Source organism: Arvicanthis niloticus, chromosome 19, assembly GCF_011762505.2.
Source record: "Arvicanthis niloticus isolate mArvNil1 chromosome 19, mArvNil1.pat.X, whole genome shotgun sequence".
Taxonomy (NCBI): Eukaryota; Metazoa; Chordata; class Mammalia; order Rodentia; family Muridae; genus Arvicanthis; species Arvicanthis niloticus.
Window position 1 is genome coordinate 6,308,077 of NC_047676.1, and position 12,004 is coordinate 6,320,080.

The window sequence follows — 12,004 nt, forward strand, 5'->3', positions numbered from 1 at the left end:
TTCACCACCCAGTCCCTGTGAGCTCTGAGACCTCTGTAGTTTTGGTGAAGACCTTTTGTGTTCTTGGTATAGATCTCAGGAAGCTTGTTTGGAACATCAGCTTAAATTTGTTGGAAGTACTGAGCTACCATTAACAGAGTTTCCCTTGAAAGAGACTCATTGATTTGGAAAAGAAAAGGCAAGGCAAGGATGGGCGTGAGCACGGGAGGGCAAGACAGGAGAGAAGGATGATGGTGGAGAGAGGCATGAGAGAGAGGCCAGTGAGGTGAGTGGATCACAACAGCTTATATGCTAACATGACACTGTCAAAATAAAAAAAGAAACTCTAGTCTAGATTCTTTTTCCTGGTTACATTTTTTACCACAACATCTTCATTCATACAATAAAGTTACATCCTGTGAACACTTCACCCAACAGACTAAATAAATACACGTGAAAAGAGAAGTCAAAGATAATGAAATCAGATGTGAAATGTAATGTCTGGATCCATCCCCCCCTCCCCCAGTTTTGATCCCTACTTTCAGAGTTTGGGGGAGATTTTGGTCTAGCATCACTCAGATTCTGAACAATCCACATACAATTCTCTCAGTCGGTAATTCCCCCTTTCTCCCTTTTATACGTTGGCATTTAAGAAAGGATGTGGGTTACAGTTTCAATTGTAGTCAGTTTTAAACAAAACGAAGCAAAGTGCTTTGGTAGCATGTGGATTGTTGTGAGAAATAATTACGTCTATTTTTACTCCTGGAAATATGAGGTGAATTGGAGAAAAATAAATCACGAAGCGGTGAATTTTAAATCACGTCTCCCTGCAGGTTATCTTGCTGCCTCCTGCAGTGTATACAACAATTGCAAATTACTTCAGGAGTGAGGATGCATCCCCTTGTCAGATGGGAGAGCCTAAGGATTATAGGTTAGTCTGTCTCAATATCAACCTGAATTTGGAACATTACACAGAAGATTCAGGAAAGGAAGCTGCAGTCAGGACGCAAAGATAATGTCACTATGCCTAATGCAGGAGTTTGTGGGGGCCTGCAGCTGCTGGCCCTCTCCTGCCTGTGGCTGATTGGAGTGTCCATGGGTCATCAGAGCTGGGCTCATTATTGGTTATCCATTGCCTCTGCAATTGACTTTGTGCTTCCGACATTGAGAAAGTCCTAGGAGCATGGTGTGGGTTTTAAATCCTCAAGGAATGAAGGTGCTGTTTCAGGGTTAGCAGGAGGCAGTGTGTTACATAGTTCAAAGGTCAGAGTTCAGTGAGCCTGGGAAGGGGGCTGTGAGATCTGGAGGTAGGAATGAACATAGAGCCACTGCCTTATGTCCAAGCTCAGTGTGTAATGTCTTGGTATGGAATGGGTGAGGAGTCATTCTCTTGAGCCTGGTCCTCTTCAAAATCAAAGGAGGTGTTTAATTTAAGAGGGAGGTTTAAGAACTCAACTGCATTATTTTTGGAAGCTGTAACTTCCAAAATAATACTATTCATTCAAACATGTTCATCTGTACATATCCATATATACATATACGAACAAATAGTAAAATTTACTTTTTCTGGTTAAGACCTGTACATAGGAATTCTATTTAGTCACAACATGTAGTGAGATTTTGTACTGGTAAGTGTAAAATTCTCATAATAGATTGAAAGTAAATGCTTGCTGATTGCTCGGTATATCTGACCCTGAAACCAACTGAACACAACGTCACAGGTTATCATGGGAAAAGTAAAGTTAAATATAATTTTGAGAAATTACAAACTCAGAGGACTTTGCTCCTGAAGTGGAGCCAGAAATCTTCATACTGCTGATAAAACAAAACTGTACCTTATGCAACTGGAAGATTTTTTTTTTTTTTTTTTTTTGTGGAGTTATCACACCACAGAGGACATGAAAGGGAAGAAATACAGCAGTCATTAGTTGTTCTTCAAATTTCTGATCACAATCTATATTTTGGTGCTCACTGACCTCTTTTTAATCACAGGAACTTTCCAGGATCCATGAGGCCTATGGTAGTTTGAATGAGGAATGTTCCTCCCCCCCCATAGTTTTAGATGTTTGACCATTGGGTCCTCCTGTTGGTGATACAGTCTGGGGAGGTTTAGGAGGTGTGGCCTTGTTGGAGGAAGTACATCCTGGAGGTGATCTCTGAGAGCGTAAAGACTATACCAGTTTGTTCTCTCTGCTTCATGTTTGTGGTTGAAACGTGAGCTCTCAACTCTCTGCCCGTGACTCCCCATCATGATACGATAGTGCCCCATGGTTCATGGCTGTGAAACTATAAAAATAATTAAACCCTTCTCTCTATAAGATGCCTTGCTCATGGAATTTTATCACAGCAACAGAAAATGAACTGAGACAGAGTTCCGGGATCATCTCTAGGTAGCACGTGCTAATGTGATCTTTAGTTCTGTGGCTTCTTTATGATGCTCACATAGGTTTGACTGTCACTTTGATGCCTGTAGCCCGGGTGCTTTTTCAGCTCTCTTTCCCCAATTCAGCAGTAGTCCAAAGGAAAGAGCACTGCACCCAGAATTCTATAGGTTCGAAGTTCACCTCCAGAAGGGTAGGACTTTCCCCATATCCCACAATGTCTCTAAGAGAAGGCTGCTTGGTCCTCAGGGATCAGAGGGAGAATCCCATTTTTGTGGCAGCCCCTCACTCCACTCCCTTGTTCCTGGCTCCTCTACCTGTTTCTTAAAGTGCCTTTGTTTTAGACTCTTGGAGAATGCTCTGAAGGTGCTCCCTCTGATGCTCTGGTCAACGATCCACCCAGGAAGTCTCAGACCAGAATTCTTACCCTCAGTTCCCTAGCACCAGGCTCCTCCCCCATCTACCTTTAGGAACCCGGAAGGAGAAACGGAGAAAGGAGCTTGTCTCCTTGAATGCAGAGAAGTCCTCCGACTTTAAACAACACAAGTACTTCTGAATGGTTGAGGGTAATTAGAGTACTTCACATAGTTCAGACGCTCATACATTTGGTTGAGAGCACTTTGCTGTGTGACCAGACTGAACATTTACAGGTAACCTGAAATACTTTCTTGGAGTGATTGTTTTGTGCATGTCCAGGTGTTTGAGAGATAGTTTTAATTTATTTTTTTGAAGAGTTCAGGGTCTGTTGAGCCTCACAGACAATAACAGGAACTCCAGTTTCTCTCTTTGCTTGTAGACACGTCACAATCTCTTTGCTACAGAGAAAGGGAACTCTGGCTTACAAAGGTCAGGAGTCTTTATTTAAGCTGAGATTCGGAAGACATCCACAAAGACTTCACTGCCTTTTGAAAGTGGCACAGTGGATAGTGACTGTTCCTTCATGCCTCTCTGCACATGGAAAAAGAAGAATTAAAACTGAGTCACTAGAGAGAAAGGCAGCCAGGAAAACCGAGTGAAAATGTTCAGAATAAACTGGGTCTATTCCGCTGATTTTTTTCTAGGCTGGTTTTCAAATAATTTCTCCACTTGGACTCTGAGCAAAGTTGCTATCAAGGCGTCACAGGTAATAGACAGGTCAGTGGCCTGCCTCAATGTCACAGGTAATAGACAGGTCAGTGGCCTGCCTCAAGCATTGTTGCTTTCAGCCAGAACCTACCATATGTGTAGGAATCCAAACACAAAATATACTATTTGTCTTCCTGTTTTTTATTTTGTGAGTGTTAGTAATTCTGTCTAAACTCCACCTCCCCAGTTACCTGGCAACAGCCAGGTATGCTCCTCCCCACAGTTACCTAGCAATTTCCAGGTAGGCCAATCCACTATAAAAGGGGCTGCTTGCCCCCTCCTCACTCTCTTACTCTTATTCTCTTACTCTTACTCTCTTACTCTCTCTCTTACCCTCTTGCCTCTCTGTCCCCTCCCCCACCTTCCTCTCTCTCCACGTGGTCATGGCCGGCCTCTACTTCTCTTCTCTCTTATCCTTCCACCTTCTTCTCCCCACCTTTGCCCTATCTCCTCAATAAACCTCCTCCCCCTCGGTACCGTGTGGTCTGGAGTGGTCTGTTCTGAACTTCTGTCGGACTTCTAACAACTAACAGTGAGATAATCTCAACACTCATCTGTTGAAAGTACTGTGGTCCTAGGGAAATATGATATAGCACATTATATTTTAAATACATATTTCAAAAGTTCAACTTCCATACTAAAAGAAGTACAAATAAGTGAACTTATTACCAATAATATATTTTATTTAGCTCAACAGGATCCGTGATATTTTCACTTTTGCATATAATTAACATAAAATATATTTCTGTTCTTTTGTAACCATTAATTCTTCAAGAACTAGTACGTGTGTGTTTGTGCATGTGTGCGTGTGTGTGTGTGTGTGTGTGTGCGTGTGTGTGTGTGTTCCTAAATATATGAATACAAACTGATGAGAGTGAGAGAGTCTTCCCCAGGGAAAAGTTCCCAGGTCATCTAATACCAAGTGATCAGCCCTGAAAATCTTATGCATACAAGCAACATTGTATGGACTAAACAAATAATATTTATAAAAGCTACTTCTAGATTGAGTCTACAAAAATCTGGAAAAAGCTGAGTTTTACAAGAGACTGCATATCACAAATCACCAAGTCTACAATACCTTCTAATTTCAACCCCTTGTTTGCAAATCTCTTATCTCTGCTTCCTTCTCTGCTCGGGAGTAGGTAGCAGCCCAAAGGTGGTCTTGAAAGAGGGGATGAGGCTTACCCCAACCAGAACATCTTTCTAGTGTTCTACCTCTGCCCAGTGCAGCTATCACTGTCATTTTTGTATATTCAATCTAGAAGTAGCTTTTATAAATATTATTTGTTCAGTCCATACAATGTTGCTTGTGTGCATAAGATTTTCAGGGCTGATCACTTGGTACTAGATTACTGAACTCGGGACTCTTCCCTGGGGAAGACTCTCTCACTCTCATCAGTTTGTATTCACCACAAGGTATATATATTTATTGGGTAATAGTATTATTTCAGTATTGGCAATGGGCTAAATTGGTAACAGGAAGAATTAAATAGGTGCACACTTCACAGTCAGATATTTAATTGAAAACAAACATAACATGGAAAAGTACAATGAGATTTCATCGGTGAAGTGAGAAAATTCATAAGGCAATATTTACATCTACACAATTAGAGGTCAGAACGGGGCTCACATCCAGGCCCCGTGGTGTTAACTAGAGGAGAACGTGTGGGTGCTGGTTTAAAATGTCCAACCACTGTGAGATAGCTGTTCAAACTGAACATCCCCTAGGAACTTTGCAGCATGTGTGTGAGCCCCCATTTTGGTTTTTGCCGTGGGACTGTTTATAGCCTACTTATTTGAATGTTTCAACGTTTCCCTTCACCCATGAATAACTCTTCAGTCTGATATAAGACCTTTGGTTATTAAATTTCTGCAAATTAGTCGACATGACAAATCATTGCTAAGGAAATCATGGACTTGAGTATCACACAGCCACCACCAATCAGCTTCCCGTTCACATGCTCCTCAAGGGTTGTAAAGTGCGAGACTCAGCAAGAAGCCTCCCTTTCCGCTCCCTTACTGCTTTTCAGGGAGCTCCTGCAGAAGCTTCCGGGGGAAGCAGCACCTTGTCTTCATTTGGTTGTCGGAAGCCAGGAGGCTCTGAGGGAGGTGGGAACCCAGGGCTTTGAAACAGAAGTGAAAGGCGGTGATGAATTAGGGAGAGGCATACTTCGCCACACTCTGATTTTAATGATCTATACAGACCCACTGCAGCGTGAGGTGTTTTTAAATTAAATCCAAAGGAAACTTCCTCACACACTGACTCAAAACTTTCTCCAGACAGAGTAAGGTCCGGGAAACAAGCGCGCATCATTGTGTTGGGAACAGGGTGCAGTTTAGAGATAGGGCTGTGTGCTTTTTATTCCAGCCTGAATCACGACCCAGGACAACTGAGATTGCGGCGCCTACAACAGCTTCTATTCTCAAGTGACCACGTCCCTTTCTGTTACTTAGCAGAAGAGATGGCCGGACTAGAAAGGAAATCTAAGTACGACAAGGAGGTTTAACCTCTATCTGTTCCAGCTTTAGAGTCTTTGTACATAACCCAGGCTAACCGTGAACATGCAGCAATCCTCCTGTCTCAGCCTCCCTGGAGTGCTGGAATTACAGACAGGAGTCAGGAGACCCAGCTGAAACTGATTTAATAACAATGTAAACTAAATTTCTGAAGTTGATCATTTCAATTGAAGAAACAGGCCCTGGAGGAGTCCAAAGTCTCTCAGTGAACAACTTCTAGGTGGCTTTTGCCTGAGACTTTTTTTTTTTTTTTTTGCCTGCTCAACCTTACCAGGTCTTCCGACTGATGGCACAGTCTCCTAGCCCCACACTGTTCATGATACATCATGTTGCTTAAGGACGGATGGAGTTCTTTCTTCCCACATCCATGTAGCCTGGACCCTGATTTTGGGGATGATGGAGGATGGAGGATGGAGGATGGAGGATAACCAATACTCTTGATCTCAGGGTCCCACTTAATCTTGTTCTCTCCTTCACCTGTGCTGTTTTTCCTTCCTATGCAGGCCACTTTCTAACTGCCCTGGCTTCTTCCACGGTCAGGCTGTTAACTGTCTGACTTCTCCAACTCATACGATAATGGGACTATTTTGGGCTCTTCCCTGGGTTCAGATTTTTGCTCGGAACATTCAGGAAGTGGATTCTGTGCAGCACTACCACAGGGGCGTGCCTACCACTAAGGTCACCACTTGCCCACTACCTCACTGAGGAAGCACTGCCAAGCCTGCTGAGGGATACCGCTGACCCTTCTGCTGCTCAGTTATCTCTGTCATTGATGCCCTGCTGCCTCTGCTGTTTCTCCTGCCCTTCTGGTTACTGCATCAGCCTACACTTCTGAGAGGAGTTAAAGCATGCAGAGAAACCTTTGCTGAACCTGATGTAACAGCAGTGGTGTCAGCACAGGTGAGTGTCTCCATCCAAGTCCCCGAGTGAGCCAGAGCAGACTATTTACGTTCTCCAGAAGGAAACTCTGGAACAATCACAGTAACTGATTTGAGCCCAGCACGTTCTTGCCTCTTAGCACAAATCACAGTCGCTGAGGATCAAATAGACTCTTTGCTAGGGCACTAAAGGAAATGCAATGATTCTGCCAAGGGAGATTATCATTGAAGGCTCGCTTGTCTAGAGTTCATCTGAGTTTGTGATAGTGAAGCCCTGGCTGGAGGACTGGGGGCTGGGGGCTGGGGGCTGGAGGGCTGGAGGGCTGGAGGGCTAGAGGGCTGTGGGGCTGGAGGGTTGGAGGGTTGTGTGGCTGGAGGGCTGGAGGGCTGGAGGGCTGGAGGGCTGGAGGGCTGGAGGGCTGGAGGGCTGGGGGGCTGAGGGCTGGAGGGTTGTGGGGCTGGAGGGCTGGGGGGCTGGAGGACTGGGGGCTGGGGCCTGGAGGGCTGGGGGGCTGGAGGGCTGGAGGGCTGGAGGGCTGGAGGGCTGTGGGGCTGAGGGCTGGAGGGTTGTGGGGCTGGAGGGCTGGAGGGCTGGAGGGCTGGAGGGCTGTGGGGCTGGAGGGCTGGAGGGTTGTGGGGCTGAGGGCTGGAGGGTTGTGGGGCTGGAGGGCTGGAGGGCTGTGGGGCTGGAGGGCTGGAGGGCTGGAGGGCTGTGGGGCTGGAGGGCTAGAGGGCTGTGGGGCTGTGGGGCTGGAGGGCTAGAGGGCTGTGGGGCTGGAGGGCTGGAGGGCTGGAGGGCTGTGGGGCTGGAGAGTTGTGAGACTGAGCTGCTGTGGGGCTGTAGGCTTTGGGAGAAATCAACTGCAATTCACGTAGTTGCCTTAAGCAATCTATGGAGTGCTCAAGGTGGCAGGTGCTGCCATAAAAGACTACAGTCTGACTGCTTGTCCCATTGACAGTCTTCTTGCTCAGAGTGGTCAGGGCAGCAATGGAGAGTCTAGCAGCTTCCGAGAGCAGAAACAAATTACAGCACCCCTAATATATTCGCTTATATACATCTGAAAGGTGTGTACAAGATAGACTTCAAGAGTTAATCTTAACTCCTAACAACAATTTTAACAGTGCTTAACATCTTCCAAGTGCCCAGAGAGACATAGGCTTCTCACATTCATCTCATAATGAGACCGATAATTATATTACAGATGAAATTAACACTGCAGGAAAGAGAGGAACTCACAGGAGGACTGGCTGATCTACAAGTGAGCAGAAAGGAAAACAGAGAATACAAGATCTGTAACAGGAAATGGAACCAGTCAGCTTGGAGAAACAAAAACTTCAGCACGTGGCACTGGGCCTTATCCCTAAGAATCCTGGGTTAGATATGGCAGCTCGAGGTGATTTCTTTCACCTGTAGAGAGTGGTACAGTGATGTGGGGGAAGGGCAGACAAATGTGGCCAGGTGTACTGTGACACCTCACAAAGCAATCTCCTTCATAAGGAACATGTAAGTCAGAACCTGCATTGTTTGAGACTCAGAGCCTATTGTTCCCTTCCCTTGCTGGGACCTCTGTGGGACACAGGCGATCCTGACGTAACAGACACTAAAGTATCCATGAGCACAGTTTCCAGTATCAGCCCTCTAATATTCAGGGGAATCCTCCAGTACTGGCTGACGCGGATATGGCCTCTGGTTCTGAAAGTTCTTAGAACATGATGAATTAAGTGAGTAATCGGGTTTGTGTTCATAAAATCGGTTTCTAGGTATTTTCGAGGACACTGCACGGTACCCCCAGATGGTATTCATTCTGATCATGATTTCTCTCCGTGACCTTGAAATCATCATGCCAATTTATAGTCTTAGTCAGACTAGAATGGGCTTGGATTCCAAAGACTCATCCATATGGTCCCCTTCGGGCTTAGCTCAGGCTCACTTGGCTATGTAGCAAGTGCAAGAACCACTACTTCTGCCCTCTGGAAAGACACTGAGCCGTTTCCACTCATTCCATTGTTTCCTATTTCCCAGCTCTGTCTTCATTCATGCTGTTCACTGAATGGAATGGCCATTCCCTGCAATCGAGGCCTGATAAATACTCAAATTTATGATTGATTAAAGGAAAATTTTTATTATACAATCATGTACCTGAAATTTCCGAAACTACAATTTCATCTCTGTGTGACTCTGTCCCCACATAGCATTGTAATAATGACTGAGTGACTTATTTCTCTCCATTATGTCTATTGCTCTACATAGCTATGAAAATACTAGTTTAAATGTGATGATCTAAGGAAGAAATTCAGACTTAGACACATGCTCTAAGAACATTATTATCTCAGAAGGACATTATTTCAGATCTCTGCTTTGGCTCCAGATATGCTCAGATCTGCTGCTTACCAACAGCCACACACTCCATGATGAAAGTGAGTTGTGTGTCAGCCTTAAAATGATGATCACGCCACACGTTTCAGCTGCCTGTCTGTTTCCTTTGCTTTCCTCTCGTACATTAATCCTCATCAGATTTTTCTCTATTCTATAGAGAGAAAACCATATGTGGTTTATTTTGAGATAGGCAAAAAATTCAGTGAGCAACTGTCCTTGTTGATAATGTTTTAAATTGTCTTTCTCTCATTAAAATTACAAAGGACTCTATCTGCTTGCCTTGGCATGTGGACAGATGCCTCTAAACATTCTTATTGTTCTGTTTTTCATTGTGGAGTGTTTTTTTTAACATCCCAGTTTGCTTTTGTATTCAACTTGCACAACTGTCAGAAAGTTTCATGAAGTCTTGTGACCGTCTCCACCCCACACTGAGGACTATTGTGAACTGATTCCTAAGCCAGGAAGAGAAAACAGAAGAATATCTGTAAGCTAAACATTGAGACTATAAGAAAGATGTGCAAAATGGATGGAAGCAAAGATGTGCTATGAATCCCTTGGCAGACAACGGGTGATAAACCAGGCTTTGCAGCTCAGGAGAGAAACTGAGCCATTGTAAGCATAAGGCGTCTGTTGGGACAGCGTTTTCTAATGCTGCAGGGTCACTTGGAGCTCTGTCTGTCACTACTTCTATGAAAGAATCCTGGATGGCCATCGTGCAGTTCTGCTATTGTGTCTGAATCCTGTTATAAGACTACTCTCGGCTCCCTACATGCCGTGAAGTCTACATGCATGGGAGATGAAAGAAAGACAGGATCTCTTTATCACCAGCTAGACAATGAGCAGATAGATAGAGATTCAGAAAACAGGGCGCTTCCTGGCTTAATCTCCTGTGAATTAAAGCACCCTGCATGCCTTGCTCTCTCTACTAAGCTTTGGGATGCATCACTGTCTAGATGCACACTGAGTGGAATTGTGGGTAGTGGAGGGTAGCCAGGGCTCACTGGGACCCACAGGTCTCTGAGCCTCCCAAGAGGTTAGATTGCATAAACTTCAATTTCTATTTAAATGCCCAGTGGGATACCCATTAGAAATTGTACCTCGGTGTCAATTTTGTAGTCAGATTAATCAGATTATAAGTAATAGATCAGGAAAAAAATGTAAGATGCACACCACATCATTTCTTTTTTTGGTAAATATATTATACATGAGGTTGTACAACATAAACACAAACAAAACTTATCATATTGGCATGTATGGAAAAATTCTGACATATAAATAAATCCTGAAACATTTGTTTTCTGTGGGGGAGATAATGTGTGCTGAGAGCTCCCCATTTTCACCTTATGTGCCTTTGAATACTTTAAGATGCACAACTATGAATCTATAAAAACAACAGAACCACCACAATGCTATCCGGATATCCTGCACTCCATCTCCAGACATAGTAGTGAAGGGAGAGAACTGACTCCTGAAAGTTATCCTCTGAGCTCTATAGAGATGCTGTGATACATGTATGTGCACATGTATACACACGTACACACACGTACACACACTCACATGCACATTCACATATACATGCACACACATATACACACAAACTCACACACATGCACATACACGTGCACAAATAATAAAATAATTTTACTTAGAAAAATATAAAGTGCAATCATAGATAAAATAAATTTTAGTTATAAAAGTTAAATAAAATTCAACGTGGTTCTATTGCTTCCAAAAATTTGCTAACTGTATTAAAATATTGAAAATCCTATTTCACTCTTCACTGAGACTAGATAGATGTCTACAGCACTCATTTATAATATAAAGAACCTTTTTCCTCCAAATTAAACAGAAGCACAGATTGTGATTGTTATGAAGTTGTGGAGAAGTATGCAGAGGTTCTTTTACATTCATTTATTTATTGTGGGGGTTGCCCCATGGGCATGCAGAGGTCAGAGGCCACCTTGTGAGCAATGATTCTTTCCTTCCTCCATGTGGGTCCCAAGGCTTAAGCTCAGGTGTCTAGGCTTGGTGGGAGTGTCTTTACCCACTGAGACACTCCATTGGTCTTGATGAATGTGTTTTATGTCTTTAGACACTGGTTAAAAAGTTAGATACAGATTAATTAATAAACTAATTAATTAATACAACTTCAACTTGCTTTTGCTTTTAAAGACTATATGAGGAAGGGAACTAGAGAGATGGCTCAGTGGTAAAGAACTCTTTGTGCTCTTGCAGAAGACCCGAGTTCAGTTCCCCACACCCACATCAGCTGGCTCACAACTGCCTGCATCTTCAGCTCGGAGGATCTGATGTTTCCGGTCTCATCAAGAGTCTCTTCCTGTTGGTCTGTGTTTAGTTTACGCTGTGTTGGGTTTCATAAAGACACATTTTTTTTTCAATTATAACATATATTTTGAGTATTTATTTTTAAACTTTCCTATGATTCTCTTTTCTTTGAGAACAAAAAATGAAATTTTAACTATGTATAATAGGAAGGCATGGCTAAAATGCAAGACAATATTTTGTATTCTAATGCTCCATCATCTTGAGCTTAAAGAAAAATATCCAATTGTTCCCTGCCTCCTCCTTTCTCCTTTCTCCTTTCTCCTTTCTCTTCTCCTTTCTCCTTTCTCCCTCCCTATTTCCTCTTTGTCCTTCTTCCTCCCTCCCTTCTTCTTTCCTTCCTCCCTCCCTTCTTCCTCCTTTCCCACCATCCTCTGCCCCCAGCCTTCTTCCCTTCCTCCTTT